Raw genomic sequence first — 16,867 nt, 5'->3', positions numbered from 1 at the left:
GGCACTTGATGTTTTCCGAAACTTTATATTACTGTGAAAGAGTCCATAACATTTGTTGTTATAAAAAAAAACATTGGTCGTATGAAACAAATTATGCGCGAGTTCTGTTCGCACTTGGCCAATTATTTTCAGCTCCCTAGTATATTTCTAGTGGTCTAAATTCGTAGTACAGCCAATTCTATTATTTTGCGGTCAAGTGATGCAATGACTGTAAGCTCATCTTGGGTCAAAAACTGGTTATGGTGGTATCATGAGGACATTTGGTTAAGCTGACATTGACCTTAGCGGATAAGGGCAGGGGAGCACAGCGCTGGTACCAGTCAGCACGTCAGTCGCTCTCAGATAGCGCGCCGCAACGTACGGCAGGCGCTGTCTACGGCAAAACCGGCAACTTCGCATCATTGTGTAGTGTTTATGTTTTGTTACGTTTCAGTTAAGTTTGGATACTTTGTGAAGTTTTGTGAATTTATCCTCTTAGGTGAGTATTTTTTGTTGTACCCAGTGATAAGGTGGCCTGAATTTATAATATTGTTAATACATTAAATTAATTTAGTGTAGTGTTCGCATAGTAGACAAATTATAGATTTTTTGTTCATAACACGAAAGTTCGTTAATAGGTATCAAACAAAAATGAAAATAGTTTGACAAATTAAAGATAAATGTACTATTTTTTGTCTGTATATTTACATGTAGATAATAAATACGTTACAAAAATGAAATTTTATAAGCGCTTATTACTATAAAATATGGGAATGTAGCAAAGTAAAATACTTATAAGTTCTTTTAAGATTGAAGTACTAAAAGTGCATGCTGTCCACCCAATTATAAATGGTCACTACCGCCTATGGTCATCTCCCACTAGCACATCACTAGCTCCGTATAAAACAGGGGTTCTTCCTGAAGCCCATCACAAATGCGTAAGTAAGCCAGCATCTTTTTTTTTATAATATAAGAGTAGCAGACGAGCATGCAGTCCACCTGATGATAAGTGGCTACTGCCGCCCATGGACATCTGTAATCCACCCCAGATAGGATTAGATATTTCTACCTGAGGTCGGCTACAGATGCGCTCCTACCCCTGAGGTCTAAGCTGGAACGCCTCGGAAAAGTCTGTCTCCCTTGCCACACCCTTCAAACCGGAACACAGCAGCGCCTAGCACCGCTGTTATTAGGTAGAAATAGGTGCGGCGGTGGTGCCGCCGGAGTCGAACCACAAAGAGTTCTACCACCTTCAAAATCTACTCTCAGTGTGATCTATTGGGATATTTCCCGGAATTTTCCGAGTATAGGGTCTCGGAGGGCTGCCGCGGTTTAGAGATTGGATTACTTAAGAAAGTAAATTCTGTATATAACTTCTTCATATAACTGTACAAATATTTTCAACGAAACCACATGGAAACATTTAAAATTTACGCTGTTAGTAACTTTGGTCAATAACATTTTCAACACAATTTTTTGGATAATTCAAAAGTTTTTATTTTATTGCTTAAATCTGATTAGGTCAGTATTTCGTACTAAGTTATAAACTACGTGTTGAGTTGAAAAGCTATAGAAAAGTTGAATAAATTAATAATTATGAGCTCATGTGGTAAACAAATCCTAAACGCTATTTGTCATAAAATAATCAGTAATCACACTCAACTCTCTGATTCGATCAGAGGTCTTGAATTTAGGATGTAAAATCTACCTACCAGTTTCGCCGTGACCACGATCCATGCAACTGGGTCGAAATATCGGCAATAAAAAACGCATATCGTGAGTACCCGTTACATAATAAAATGTCTCAATTCCGCGATAATTTTAGTCTAAAATCATATGATGTAAAATCTATAAAAGAGGATGATAAATGACAGACCTATTAATGAACGCAAAAACTTAAAACCATAGTCAATACATTTTCTTAAAAATTAGCCTTTTCATTGATAGATTAGTAAAGATACTTCGCCGCCTTGAAATTGAATGAAGCCACAAACGGCTTATTAGTAAGTTCTTTTTTTTGAATTCTTGACAAATAAAAACAATTTTAGAGAAAAATTACGAATAAATAACTAATACTGCGTAATTTAACTTATAAATAAATATTTTTTTCAAATATTTTAGGGACATTTTAGCACGGAGATGTGGCAAAACTTTTTTACGCAACTATTTCAATTGTCAAAACTGGGTACATCTTCGTGTTAGGAGTGAGTAATCTTTACTAATCTATGTTTTCATTAGTAATTTCTCTTTACTTCCCGAGATTTGGCCTTATAAGCGACAATGTGCCATGGTCGACATATAAGATTTTTTTTTCTCAAAAACAATCTTACTTACTTCTCTAAAACTGCATTAGTTTTGAAACGCATTTTAATGCGATTTTTAATAATTCAATCTTCCCTCAGCGTGATTCATGAACTTGAATATATTTTTCGTTTAACCTTCTACCCTGTTTAAATCGTTAGCATATAATTGATTTTTGTTTATTCACATATTTTATTTAAATACATTATTTATACAATTTATTATAATCATAGCACACAATTGAAAAATTACTTCTTCCATTTAAAATTTGGGTTATGAAACTACGACCCGAGTTGAGTGCTATAATGAAATGCTCGACTTGTTTTTTTAGTAATTTCATTGTTGCTTTTATGTAAATTTCTCTATCATTCGGGATTCCAGCAGAGTAATTACTGAATTGTTCTAGATAGTTGCGTGAGGTCAAAATATGTATTTATATTCTTTAGGAACAGATATTTCTATTGTAGAAATCACAAACGACCCTGATTAGGTATAACAACATCTGCTACAAATTACAGTTCAATAGATAATTCAGAAAACAGCGAAAAATAGCGGTTTCTTTTATGCCGACCTCCATTTATTTTTAAACTTTTTTATTGATTGTTAAAGCAGCAATTGTTATACCTATCTACTCTGTAAAAATAAAGTGTTTATCTATTACGGTTCAAGAGATAGAGCTCTATGGCAAACGGACAAACGGAAATACAGTGGAGGTTTACTAATAGGGTTCCGTTTTTACCCTTTGCACACGGAAACTACGTTTGGTCCTCCGTCTTCAGCGTCTTAAAATATTTAATTGTATTTTAATATATTAAAATTAATTTTATTATTTAGTCCTTGCTTTCCGTTTCTAAGAATTTTGTAGAGATTAAATATTGGACAACTGAATTTATTATGGTTCGTGGAAAACTTTGACGTGATAAATATATAAATGATTGCCACAAAAACATAAAAAGGAGTAATTGAAATCCTCAATATCAAATGCCCATATTGTTTGAATCTTTCTTTTACTTCGGGAAAAGCGAAATAAAACATCTTATTTATTACCACCAAATGTTGCGTTCTGATTAGATCTCACGATCGTTGAGTAACGATGGGTATTTGTTAATGTATATTTTGTTTATTCGTTTATTTGCATACGTTTTAACATTTTTGTTATGCAGCCAATAAAGAGTTTTTACGTTTTATACAAATTATCCAAGGTTAACTAATTTATATTAATTCGTTGTTTACCAAGCGCGCTATTTTATTTTATTAAGTAAATATGTGAAAATAATCCTCCTTGATGGTAGGTAAGTGGTTACTGTCACCCATGGGGAGTTCTAATCTAGGGTAGTGACAGATACGTTGCTTTTTCTGACGTCAAAACTGGAACGACTAAATAATAACTATAAATGTCACTGTTTATGTACTGTATGTACTTTTTAAAGTAGAAAATAGAAACATTTATTATTGCTCTTATAAGGCAGAAATAGATACAGCCGGTTGTGCAGTCGCACTACAACCATAAACATTATTATCATTAATATAGTACCAACCTTATAGAGACATCTCTTCATATTCAACCATTATGAGATTCAAAAATAGACACGGGATATTAAAATGTTAATTACTTCAAAGTATTTCATACACGCTCTAGAACAGGCTTTCTCAAAGTGGGATGGCCTTGGGGGCCTTGGGGCCCTTGGGGTACGTCAGTTAATAGTTGGGTGTTCGCGACAAAGTTACGTAATAGCCGTTTCTCATTACCTACGTGACACGCAGGATAGTAAACGTTTGACCAATCAGTGCATTTTTTTAAGAATCGACTCAATTTTGATCCAACGAACACGAAGAAAATCTACCAACTTACTATAATAATTAATTATTCAAAACATATATTTTGCTTCTTATCATTGTATTTACGTATTTTATAACAAAATTCCGTATTTTATTCTCACCAACGTTTAAAAGGGGTTCCTTGCTTTCTAGTTTAATCGTCAGTTTGAGAAACTCTGCTCTAAAAGCTTTGTATCTATTTACATATAAACGTGAATATTAAATGTTAGCCTACTAGTATAGCCTACAAGCGTCACTTTAGTATTTAAAGTCGTCATTTGCATATCTTTGCATTAGCTCTACATATACTTAGTCGTATGTACTCGTAGGTACTTTAAAACTAACAATTTACAGATTTTTAATACACGTACTCAATTTTTTTTCGGACAAATTATCAGTTGAAAGATGTCATCATATTTACGAAGAATTTAATTTATTATCTACAAATATAGCTATTGTAGAAAATTTAACGTTATTAGGTGCTCCAATATTTGAAGATGCATTTTTGCCCATTATAAATTCTAAGTTGACACACTTTGAATTAAATTCGGAACGACTTTACGACATAAAACCGCATATGGCTATCTACATTTTACGCCTTTGCCTATCCGCACCTAAATTCTTGTACTTACTTCGTTGTTGTCCTTTTTGGAAATTTCCTTCGTTTACTCACATTTTAGACTTATCATTACAAAATTGTGTCTAAAATTCTAAATTTGCAATTTGATGATCGTTCCTGGATGCAGGCAACCCTTCCGATTAAATTCGGTGGCATAGGTATCCGCAGGACGGAAAGTTTGGCTCTCCCGGCTTTCCTGGCCTCTTGTCATAGTACGACTACCCTCATCGCCGACATCTTAAACACTTCTATGGATGATGTTCGGGTGGCGTACATGTCGGAGGCTACGGAGGCCTGGAGTGCTCTATTTCCGTCTGAAGATACCTCTGTTATAGATAAATATAAACAATGCAGTTGGGATATACCAGCAATTAAATCTATTTTTGCCTGCCTTTTTGAACGATGTCCGGACAACTTTGATAGGGCCTGTTTACTCGCTGTTGCTCAAAGCGAGTCAGGCTGTTGGTTACATGCGCTACCTTCTAGTAATATTGGCACTGTGCTGGATCCAGTTACCTTAAGAATTTCTGTAGACGATGGCAAGAGACCCGATGGTATCACTTTAGTGCCGTGGAGTCTCGGGTGACCCCTGGTATGGGACGCGACCTGTGTCGACACTCTAGCCCCATCTCACGTTGGTAATACCTCTGTGAGCGCTGGGGCTGCAGCCAACCATGCCCAGATACTAAAGCGCCGCAAATATAGTAATATTTTGGATAATTATTTGTTTGCGGCGCTTGCAGTAGAGACAATGGGTCCATGGTCATCTGACATGAAGAAATTCATGTCAGATATGTCGACCAGACTTGTCCTCGCTTCTGGTGATGCCAGTGTTTTGGGAACCATGCCTCACACGGCAATTTTGGATGGTTTGTTTTATTTCTAATGATTTTTGTTTTTCCCCCCTTTTTGTATATGTATGTAAATATAGTTTTAATATATGTATTGTAAATATTTTATGAATAATGTAATGTAAATGTATAAAACATTGTAAATAAAGAAGTTTTAGCTTTAAAATAATAAATGAAACTGATAAAATAAAGATGTAGAAACTAACTCGTACTCAAGAATATTTTATAATTGTATACCTAATTTTATGTAGTGCCTTATTTCTGCCTTATAATAACAGTGTTAAGCGGTGCGGTTTTCTGGTTTAGACGGCGTCGTGAGCTGTGACGAGGTATTTTAAATTAGTCCTCAGCAATGATAATAACTTATATGTATGTGGGATAATACCTACATGATTAAATTTTGATTTTGTTTTCCCTTTATTTTTATTTTTTATTTTTATATCTCTGACGAAGTTTGATTTCGTAACAGTAGCAACACTGAAAAAGTCAGTCAGTGAGTGAGTTTAAAACGATGTACGAAATAAAATAGGTATTAATTATCACCATCAACCTGTCATTTCTACGATCCCACATGTATGTATATCATTGGTCCAGTGGTAGTGACCGACATCTGGTCGACCTGAAGTAGGACTTTTCTTATTCGTCCAGAGGAGCATTTACCACTGATTATCAGGCATTCCATTCTTGTTTACTAGATTTGATATGAAATGTCAAAACTAAGTAGTTGATCCATAAAAACGCGAATTCAATGCCGACGTTGACAATCTAATGGTATTTTAATTTGTGTTGACGTTTGGTATACGCTTAAGATTTTACTCACGAGCATGTAAGATTATTTTAGTGACACTCGGAAAATGTATTTATGGCAGGGCCTGGGCAGGTATTTATCTTAAATTATCTTAATTTATCGTTAATTATATTAAGGTGAGTTTATTGGAAATGATAAATTCTTCATCTTTTTTTCGTAGTATTAGAAATCTTTTGTTTCCAGTGATTAATAGAACAAAAAACCCGACGGACCTAAAATGACTAACTAAATATACTAGCATGTTAGCCCATGTCAAACTTTACTGATGTATGTATTATTTTTAATCTTTGTTTCTTATATAAATGTATAAAAATCACTCCCACAATTTAAAGGACCACTGGCAAAGAATAAGACAAGACACACGCTTGAAAAACATTACACTCCTCAGCTGCTTAATAATCAACAATGTCTGTAAAAATATAGTAATTTAAATATAAAATAATTTTAATTATTTTTTTTTTGTACATGTCATTAAGTTTGCTCGCTTACTACGCGGCATAGAAACGAAATTAGTTATATGTATTTGTGTACTTAAACATACATACATAATTAATAATGCATGTATGTGCTTGTATGTAATTATAATCTCTACTCTAATATAACTTCTTTTGTAGACTGTCTGTTGCATTGTTTTTGTTATTTTATTTAGTGATACTTTTATTTTGTTACATATTAGCGGTAGTTTAGTATTTATTTTTCAATATTCACCTTGTTTTCGACTTATTTTCTATTTACATTTTTAATCGTCATGTGTCAATAATGTCAAATTATAAAAACCGACAAGTGACAATGAAGTAACTGACACATGACAACTGTATTACTGCCAAACGTTAAACTGTCTACCGTAGACACTTTTGTCGCATCAGACTAATTTGGAGTAATAAAGTTGATTGTGTGCTGTGACAGTCGAATATTGATATCAAATGTTGCCCGATGCTATACAATACTATTATACTGCACGTTTATTTTTAAATTGATATGTTTATTATTTTTAAAATATTGTTACTTTTTCTTTGATCTTGTAATTTAAATTTGTGGCTTATAATTTTCCTGTTCGCTTTTGTTTTATGTTGTTATAGTGTACGCATTAAGTTTTTGTTACCGTAATACTTGATTTCTTCCAAATTGCTGGCGGGTAGGAGTCAAAGTAATTTATTTATTTAATTTAATTACAAAGTAATTTATTTATTTTTATATATATAACCATTTGATTTTATTTATTCATTTTATTTCTTAATTGCTTATTTTAATGTCGTTTGATAATAGCAGCGAACACTCACTCTCCTTCTCTTCTGCCTCAGACGGATTAAGTAGTAACGACAGCTTCGAAAGTATTCCTCCTCTAAATGTTACACTAGATTCTTATTTCTCAGATGTACTGAAAAATTTTAATGTTGTCCATATAAATGCACAGAGCATTCCAGCACATTACCCCGACTTGTTGTCAACATTTGATAGCACACATATTCATGCTATTCTCGTTTCAGAATCGTGGCTGAAGCCATGTCTACCATCTACGGCTTATTCTCTTCCAGGATTTCATTTAATCCGCAACGATCGCACTGTGCGGGGCGGTGGGGGAGTTGCAATTTATCTTCGATCCCATATTCCGTTTTCAGTAATAAGTATGTCAGGGCAGGGTGTTTCTGGGAACGAAGCTGAACATCTTTTCCTGGAAGTCCATCTTTCAAACGCCAAACTACTTCTTGGTGCTTTTTACAGCCCTTCACTCAGCGTCGACTACTTCACCTGCTTAGACAAACTGCTTGAAGATCATTGTCCTCTTTTCGACCATACAATTATTATGGGTGATTTTAACACTTGTTTACTCAAGCAGGATGTCAGATCTCTAAAACTACAGTCCTTAGTCGACGGTGCTAATTTACATATATTGCCTCTCAGCGCTACACACCTTTTTCCAAACTGCGACCCATCTCTGCTAGATTTAATGATGGTTTCATCATTAGATCACGTTGCAAAGCATGGTCAGTGCGCTGCTGAGGGTTTCTCGTACCATGATCTCCTTTACTTGTCTTATAAAATCCGACCTCCGAAAGCTAAGTCAAAAATTCTCCTTCAGCGGAATTTTAGTGGGATGGACATTGAAAAACTCCGGCAAGACGCTGCCGAAATTAATTGGAGTGTCATAGAGAGCGCAAACACTGTAGACGAACAGGTGGCACTTTTTAATTCCCTGCTAGTACAATTGTACGACCTGCACGCCCCTGTTCGTCCAGTCCGAATCCGGCATCCACCAGCTCCATGGCTTACTGACGATGTCAGAAAATTAATTAACCAGAAAAATTCAGCTAAATCAAGGTATAAGTCAGATGCCAGCTATGGTAATCTCGAACGGTACAAATCTGCAAGAAATCGCTGTAATATGATGTGTAGAGATCTACAACGACGCCATATCCATAAGTCTGTTCAGAATGAAGATCCTAGTAGTGTCTGGAAATTTCTTAAAACATTAGGCATTGGGAAATCAAGGCAAAAATCTCTTCCACACAATCTCGATTTAAACAATTTAAATTGTCATTTTTCCGTCTCTTCTTGCATAGATGGCAAAACTAAACAAAAAACTCTTAATCACCTTTCTCATATTCCCAATCCTAACTATTCGCGATTTTCTTTTAGTCAATTTTCGGATCGTGATGTAGAGAGGGCGTTACTCTCGATAACATCTAATGCGGTCGGTAGCGATTGCATTAGCCGTAAAATGATCATCCCTCTCCTTGACATACTTCTACCTACCTTGACGTTTATGTTAAACAGCTCCATTCGAAATAATACCTTTCCTTCCTCCTGGAAAGATGCCCACGTGATTCCTTTGCCTAAAAAATCAAATCCATCCAACTTTTCTGATTATAGACCCATATCCATACTTCCTTTCCTTTCCAAAGCTCTCGAACGCCTTATCCATCAGCAGCTTAGCTCCTTTCTTTCTACTCACGCACTGCTTAATCCTTTGCAATCCGGTTTCCGTCCTGGTCATAGTACGGCTACTGCGTTGCTAAAAATCACAGACGACATACGCATGGGGATGGACAATCAGCAGCTGACGGTGTTGACGCTGCTGGATTTCAGTAACGCGTTTAACGTCGTTGACTTTGAAGTCCTCCTCGGGGTGCTGAGTTCTCTCTACATATCTCCGACGGCGATTGATTGGTTTCATAGTTACTTGCATGGGCGCCGGCAACGTATTCAAGTGGACGATAAATTTTCCAACTGGTCCAGTACTACTGCCGGCGTTCCGCAAGGTGGCGTGTTGTCTCCACTTCTCTTTACTATTTTCATAAACTCTGTTAATCTACACCTCACTTCTCTCTACCATCTATATGCAGACGATTTACAAATTTACAACCATGCCAGCCTGAACAACTTGGCCAACGCCATAAGGATTACCAACGCTGATCTGGCTTCTATCTCGATTTGGAGCAAAAATTTTGGCCTCAAATTAAATGCTGCTAAATCCCAGGCGATTGTCTTAGGAAGCTCGCGTCTGGTATCTAAGATTGATTGGCAACAGTTACCCCCGATATTACTAGACAATGTGATTATTCCATATAGTAATAAAGTGAAAAATCTCGGTATCTACATGGACCAATGTCTATCGTGGGTACCGCAAGTCACGGAAGTCAGCAAGAAGCTGTTTGCTGCAGTGGGCTTCCTGCGAAGATTAAAAAATGTTTTACCTATTCCCACTAAAATAACGCTTGCGCAGTCTCTTCTTCTACCAATACTTGACTATGCTGATGTGTGTTATCCTGACATTACCGAGGAGCAATTGAACAAGCTTGAGCGTCTCCAAAATTTGTGTATACGTTTCATATTTGGCTTACGAAAATATGACCATGTTTCTGAATATCGCGCTAAACTCAAGTGGCTCCCAATTCGCCTTCGCAGGAATGCTCATATTCTATCTCTTCTCTATGGCGTTTTATTTAATCCGATTACCCCTCCTTACCTGAAACATCGCTTTCAGTTTCTCTACTTGTCCCATGATCGATCCCTTCGCTCTACTGAAAACCTTGCTCTCACTACTCCTTCCCACTCAACTTCCTTTTACAAAAAATCATTTACCATAGTAGCTATCCGTCTCTGGAACTCCCTTCCTGTTACAATACGTAAAGCAAAATCTTTACATTTGTTCAATAAACTTGTGAAATCCCATTACTTGCAGCTCTAACCTTGTCTTTATCCCTATCCCATTCTTTCACGCTATCTCTAATCTTATCTAACAATTTCGTTACTTTTCCTTTTTCCTAAAACTGTCTCCTTCTATTGTATGTTCTATGCTATCATCAATTTAACTTCACTACTTTATTACTACTATTACTTTACTGTTACTTTACTTTATTCTATTACTTTACTGTTATTTAAAACTGCACTCTATTTGCACCCTACCTATTTTTATCTCATCCTTACTTTCACTCCTCACCTTAGGGTTGCCTGGAAGAGATCGCTGGTTAGCGATAAGGCCGCCTGTTGTATTGTCTTATATTTGTATGTTACTTTGTTATTTCTTGTTTTGGGTACAATAAAGTATATTATTATTATTATTATTATAATTAGCTTATTTATTAAATGATTCATTAAATGTATATAGAAAAGATAAAAACGTATATAGAAAATAATAAATATATAAATAAAAATGTAAGGTAAAAACAACGCGATGTGCGGTGTCGCCACCTCGCGACAATAGCCTCTAAAAAACAAAGACTCATTTGATTCAACCTTGGAATACTGCAAAAGAAGATAAATTACGAATATTATTCAGTTGTACTAAAGAACACATGAACAAAGACAGAAAGAACAATCCTTGCAAAAAATATATCATCACGAAGTGTGGTAATTAATTGTCGGATAATTTAAATAAATATTCTTTTAAGATAACATCACGCTTACATATGTAATTTATGGAAATTTTCGACGATTTTTTAAGGAATCATAATGAGTTTAAGTGCCTAATTACTTCCGAACAAATATTGTGTTATACGCAAACTTTTATAACAAAAATATGATTTTATGGTAATAGTGTAAAGTTTAATGTATAAAGTTCAGTGCACTTAAATGTGTCTTTAATTTTTATGTTTACCAAGATTTAGTAAGCACGTTTTCATTTTATTATACATATTATGAAAATAAATAATAACGTAGAATCTAATTGGGGTGTAGGCTTTTACAAATAATTTTTTTTCGATAAGACTATATATATAACTATATGCAGTTTCCTACATATAAAATTGTAATGTACCAAAAAATTAATTGTAATTAAATAAATAAGTCTTTGTTACTTTAAATAAACAATTACATTATTATAACTATAGTGATATCTTCACTTGCGTGCGTATGTGTGGGACAATAGTATGAATAATTTATTTAGATGGGTACCTATAGCTACTCATATGTATATAGTTCAAAGAGATAGTAGCTGACGTTTGATGTAGAGAATCGATAATTTTACCGTATCACGCAATGGGTTCCGGGTTCGATCAGGTAAACATTTAAATAATGAATTTGAATTAGGACTTTTTTGTATTCTACGTAGTCGATGGCAGCAGACGATTACGTTTTCAACCGTTTAAATATCTTACATAGAAAATTCTCGTGTCACAATGTTAGTTACCGTACTCCTCCGAAACAGTTTTACCGATTTTCACCAAATTTTATATGCATATTCAGTAGGTCTAAGAATCGACTACTATCTATTTTTCATACCCCTAAGTGATAAGGGTTGTTCATCCTTTACATTTTTTTATTTATATGGCAACAACGTTTGCCGGGACAGCTAGTAATACTAGAAATTCATGATAACTTAGTTTAACGCGCCTAACACGCAAAACTTACACGCCTTTAAAATAAAGTCTTCAATTGTGTGTGAGTTTTGTCAATTCGCGCTTGGCAAGGTGGCCTCTCACTTTATAAGGGCGACCCACCTATTATTGGCCTACCGCTGGAGTACGCAGAAGTTAACGAAGACGTACCTAAAATCTGGAGGCACGGCAGTGCCTCCGCCAAGTCGAGCCAAAGCCAAAAATAGCGGCACGGCCGTAGCATTCTTTTCTCGAAGCAATTCGGCCCATTTTTGACCCCCTGTAACTTCGTTGCATGTGAAGCTAGAAGCCTGAATTTTCAGAAGCCAAGCAAGCATTGTATAGACACGGTGTATTACCAATTTCATTTAATTTGAACCAGTAGTTTAAGAATTACAAGTAGTCAAAGTTCGTAATTTTGTCACTCACTGACTGACCGATCATCAAAATGTTAAGGCACTTCTAGCAGACATAGAAGGCTAAGATTGAGAATACAATTAGTGTTTAGTATATAACTCACGGAAAAACTATAATATTTTGCAATTTCTGTCCGGTTATCTAGATACACCAACTACATAAAATAACTTTGTATCCTATATAAGTATATAGGATTACAAAGTTATATTTGCAGTTAATGAATCTGTGTTCCTGTCCGCGAAATATACGAGTAGTAGGGGAGCCCATGATGCTAAATGGGTAGAAACTCGAGCGTCGTTTGGACCTATACGATTGTATAGATTACACTTTAATGAGTGAAGAAAAGTTTGTATGATATTTTTCGATTCACGGTGGGAATAGCTTCTAGAGGATTCGAAAGATGTAAAAAAATGAGTCAGACGGACATACTCAAGGCGCAGCAGAAATATGTTTATCTGCTGGTTTGCAGCCATACGAGAGGTAAAAATGGAGAAAAAAAATTACACCAGTGCATTAGATTTTCAAAAGGGGATATTAAGTTACCCCAGATGAGTCGCCCATTCGAAAGACTGACGATTCGATTCGAAAGGCTGTCAGTGACTCTTCGAAAATGCAAAAAAAAATCGTTATCTTGACACACTCGAGGGCGTAAGATTATTATACACGAAATTCTAGCTGATGTTTTACTTCTCATAACACTTCATCTGACGATTTAGTGGAGGGGTCTTTTTATACCGACGATTTGAAAAAAAAATGTATTTTCCATAAAATTTGCCTTTTCCTTTAGCTTGTTATACAGCAGTACTTTCCAGGGATTCATGCTAATAAGTGACGCTATCAGATAGTGTATGTACATATTCTCTTTTTAAATGACTGTTTTTTCACTACATCAACGTGTGGCATGATTATGATGTTACCCGTTTTCTAGCATTATTTCCTTTATATTAAAAAAAAATACCGCGCTCAAGTATGTCCAGGTAACGTTTTTTTGCAACCTTATTACTCCCTAACGCCATCCTCAAATCGTCAGATTGTTATAAATTTATTGTTTTCAGCATGTAATTAAGCTACTATAGATTTCACGATATTTTCCCCGTGCGAACCCCCCAAATGGATGGTTTAAGATACTCTATAGGATGTAAGGTATCTCCCATATCTTAATCTGCCGCGTTCGAGTCACTCTCGAAATCCCCTCTTGGGCTCCCCTACTATTATTGGCGACGTCAATTGTTTTTATTCTCGAGACAAAAGAAGTTTTCAATTCCAACTTCAATTTAACTTCAATACAAATAATGGGTGAAGTGCGAATCGAACTTGTACACTGAGGGTTCCGTACCAAAAAAACATGTGTTTTTTATATTTACTAATTGATATTATAGCAGCCATAGAATGCATTGTGAAAATGTCAACTGTAACATCTATTACGGTTCAATAGATAAAGTGAAAAACGCCAAAAAATAGCAGGTCCTTATATGTTTGTCCCTGTAGTTCCTGGACTAAAATAGGGCTACGATATCCCCTGCCTGTCGTAAGAGGCGACTAAAAGGGGGCTTCCGGAGTTGGGCGTGGCAAGAGTGGGAGCTCGAACTGTCCTATAAGTGTCCCCGGGAAGGACGGCGGTATGTGTGGTCGCATACCGTCGTGAACACCGGATAGTTTGGAAGGAGCGAAACTGCTCCCCCAGGGCAGAGCTCGATCGGGGCATCGCGCTTGGAGGACTTCGGTGGCGTTTCGTCGGAGATCCCGGAGTTCTCCAACAAACATTAAGGACGGCCTCCGGGGGGTTTTAGGGCGGTAAAAGTCCCACATAACCCCGCGTCACTTTCACGTCATCAGGTACCTTTTGAAGATTTCCTCCTCATAAAGAAAAAAAAACTATCCTTTATTTGAAAGTTTTTCTTTTTATTTTTAGTACTTGTTGTTAAAGTGGCCATCATTATACATATTCCATAAAAAAAAATAAGTTTCTATCTATTAAGGTTCCAGAAATAGAGCTCTATGTCAGACAGACAAACGGACAGCTTAGTAATAGGTTCCGCTTTTACCCTTTAGGTACGGAACCCTAAAAAGTAATATAATATCAAAAACATTCCGAATTTTTGACAAATGTCAAGAGAATAAAACTATATGTTGCGGCTAATGTGCCTAATCAGTTAAAACGCAGATTAGGTTGCCCATTACTTAAAGTACAAAACGAAGATTGTATCAATTTTCACCCCTTGACGTCGTTTCGTGCATGCCATGATGCGTCGTCGTGTCATGAATTTACGACAAACATTGCATACTTTCAAGAAACAATATCGCTTTGCGGCATGATGTCGCTATGTATCACGATACGTCGTTATGTCGTAAAAAGGCATATGTTTTAGCCCTAAGAACAAGTCTATAAAGATGTTTCGAATTTTACTACTTAGTTAATCTGCATATTATTATCTTCTAGCTAATCTTGAGACTAACTAGTTAATGTGTATGCTAACGTATTCTGCAATCTAACGGTAACATACACAAAATACAATAACTGTCGTGAGGTAAAGCAACTGTCACCGTATTATAAAATAATAAATAATAAGTTTGTTTCCAAGGAAACAAATGTTTAGGCAAATTTCGCCCTTGTTGCGCTTAAATAAATGTCTGTATGAAAATAAGTATGCCAAATTTCAAGTTAATCCGACGTTTTGAAGGGGGTTAAAATCATGTTCAAAGATTCCGTTACATACTAACATACCAACATACATACGTCTGAAGCTAATAAAAGCGTATTAATAAGCATACATATAAAATTTTACAAAGTTCACAATGTAAAATCCTTAATAACTTTTAAACGGATTACCCTAATTACACAATTCCTTTTGCTCTATCCGTTTTAGACCTAAACCCACCAAATGGCATTAAAGACAAACCAATATCTACACAAACAAAAAATCATGTTTTCAACTTACGTAAATTTTGAAAAAAAAGTACCCTCTATATTATTCCACTAGCTCATAGTGTTGCTAATAAGGATAAAATTCTAGAAAGTAATGATAAATGACAAAGTAAAGGAAAAGCCTCATTTTTAAGAAAATTCAATTTTTTTCATAATAATTTGGCAGTTAAGTTACGGCCATTCATTAATTTAAACATTTCGCATATTAACAATTTTTTAGCCTTATGTTTTAAATCATTCGAAAGCGGACGTTATGTTCTCCAAGAATTTATATTTTTATGTTCGACTTAGTTAAGGTTATTTCTAGGACCATTATAATAGATTTGTAAATTGCTATGCGTTTGTAACTTGCTATGCGTATGCGGAGTTTACATACAGATGTAAAGTTGACAATTTGCGAGAATGACTTTTTCGAGTCAAATCCGAGTGATTACTTAACAAAGAGATATTGAAAATCATATTCAACGTTATTACGAAGTTGTAAACAACGAAAAATAAGAATTTACTAATGAATCAGTTATCTATTTTTATTAAAAAATAAATCCTCGGCGGGAACTTAGTTGCCAACCTATTAATTTCTCATACTAAGCCGTAAGTCATGGCCATAACATCGAAGAATTAGTTGATTAACCAACAAATTCTTCAATTTTATGACTTATGTATAGTCCTAAAGAATTATACATAAGTCATATGTTACGTATAATCCTTAAGGATTAGTATACCAAGGTATGAAAATATATGTATTTTCTTCAAAATTTTCCTTTTACTTTAATTTGTCACATAACATTACTTTCCAGAATTTTATCCTTATAAGCAACACTATCATATAGTGGAATAATATAGACGGTGTATTTTTTTAAAACTGAACTCGTTCGATTCCCGGCTAAGGAAAAAGATATTTTAAAAACTAATGATGCAGTTATAGTTTTTATCAAAATCGGCCTCGTAACCCCTTTCAGCACTTTTCGCTAATGCACTTTTCGATATTGTTCGGTGAAAAATATGGTCTAGCTGAATATATGTATTATTAATATACTTTGCAAGTAATGATTTTAAAAATAACTACAGGTTGAATGCAGAAGACAAATACAGACTAATAATTTAAGTATGATTTCGTTATTGGTGAGTAAACTTACTGAAAAAGGATTTACTGTTAATTTCCGGAAAAACGGTTGCACTATTAGTAACTCTATGGATAATATCATCGCAACTGGCCACAACGTACATGGTATACATAAATTTAAACAATTTGTCAAATCACCGATATGTAATTTGACAATGTCAAATAAATATTGGCATAGAAGACTAGCCCGTACTAATCCGGAATATATG

The 16,867-nt window shown here is 35.1% G+C and overlaps 1 protein-coding gene across 1 annotated transcript in view; it reads left to right on the top strand.

Annotated features, from left to right (window-relative positions):
* Positions 1 to 347: 347 nt before the first annotated feature.
* Positions 348 to 16,867, top strand: part of Pbanr (pheromone biosynthesis activating neuropeptide receptor) — a 104,768-nt gene continuing 88,248 nt past the window's right edge. Inside the window, exon 1 of the mRNA XM_073082779.1 lies at positions 348 to 478. The gene's annotated coding sequence lies outside the window, so the exon portion shown is untranslated. The remainder of the gene's footprint in view (positions 479 to 16,867) is intronic.

This window comes from Epargyreus clarus, unplaced genomic scaffold (assembly GCF_041222505.1).
Source record: "Epargyreus clarus isolate Ecla_fem2 unplaced genomic scaffold, WU_Ecla_fem_2.2 ptg000018l, whole genome shotgun sequence".
NCBI classification, from domain to species: domain Eukaryota; kingdom Metazoa; phylum Arthropoda; class Insecta; order Lepidoptera; family Hesperiidae; genus Epargyreus; species Epargyreus clarus.
Note: the sequence above shows the minus strand (reverse complement) of the source record. Positions and strands in the feature narration are given on the sequence as shown.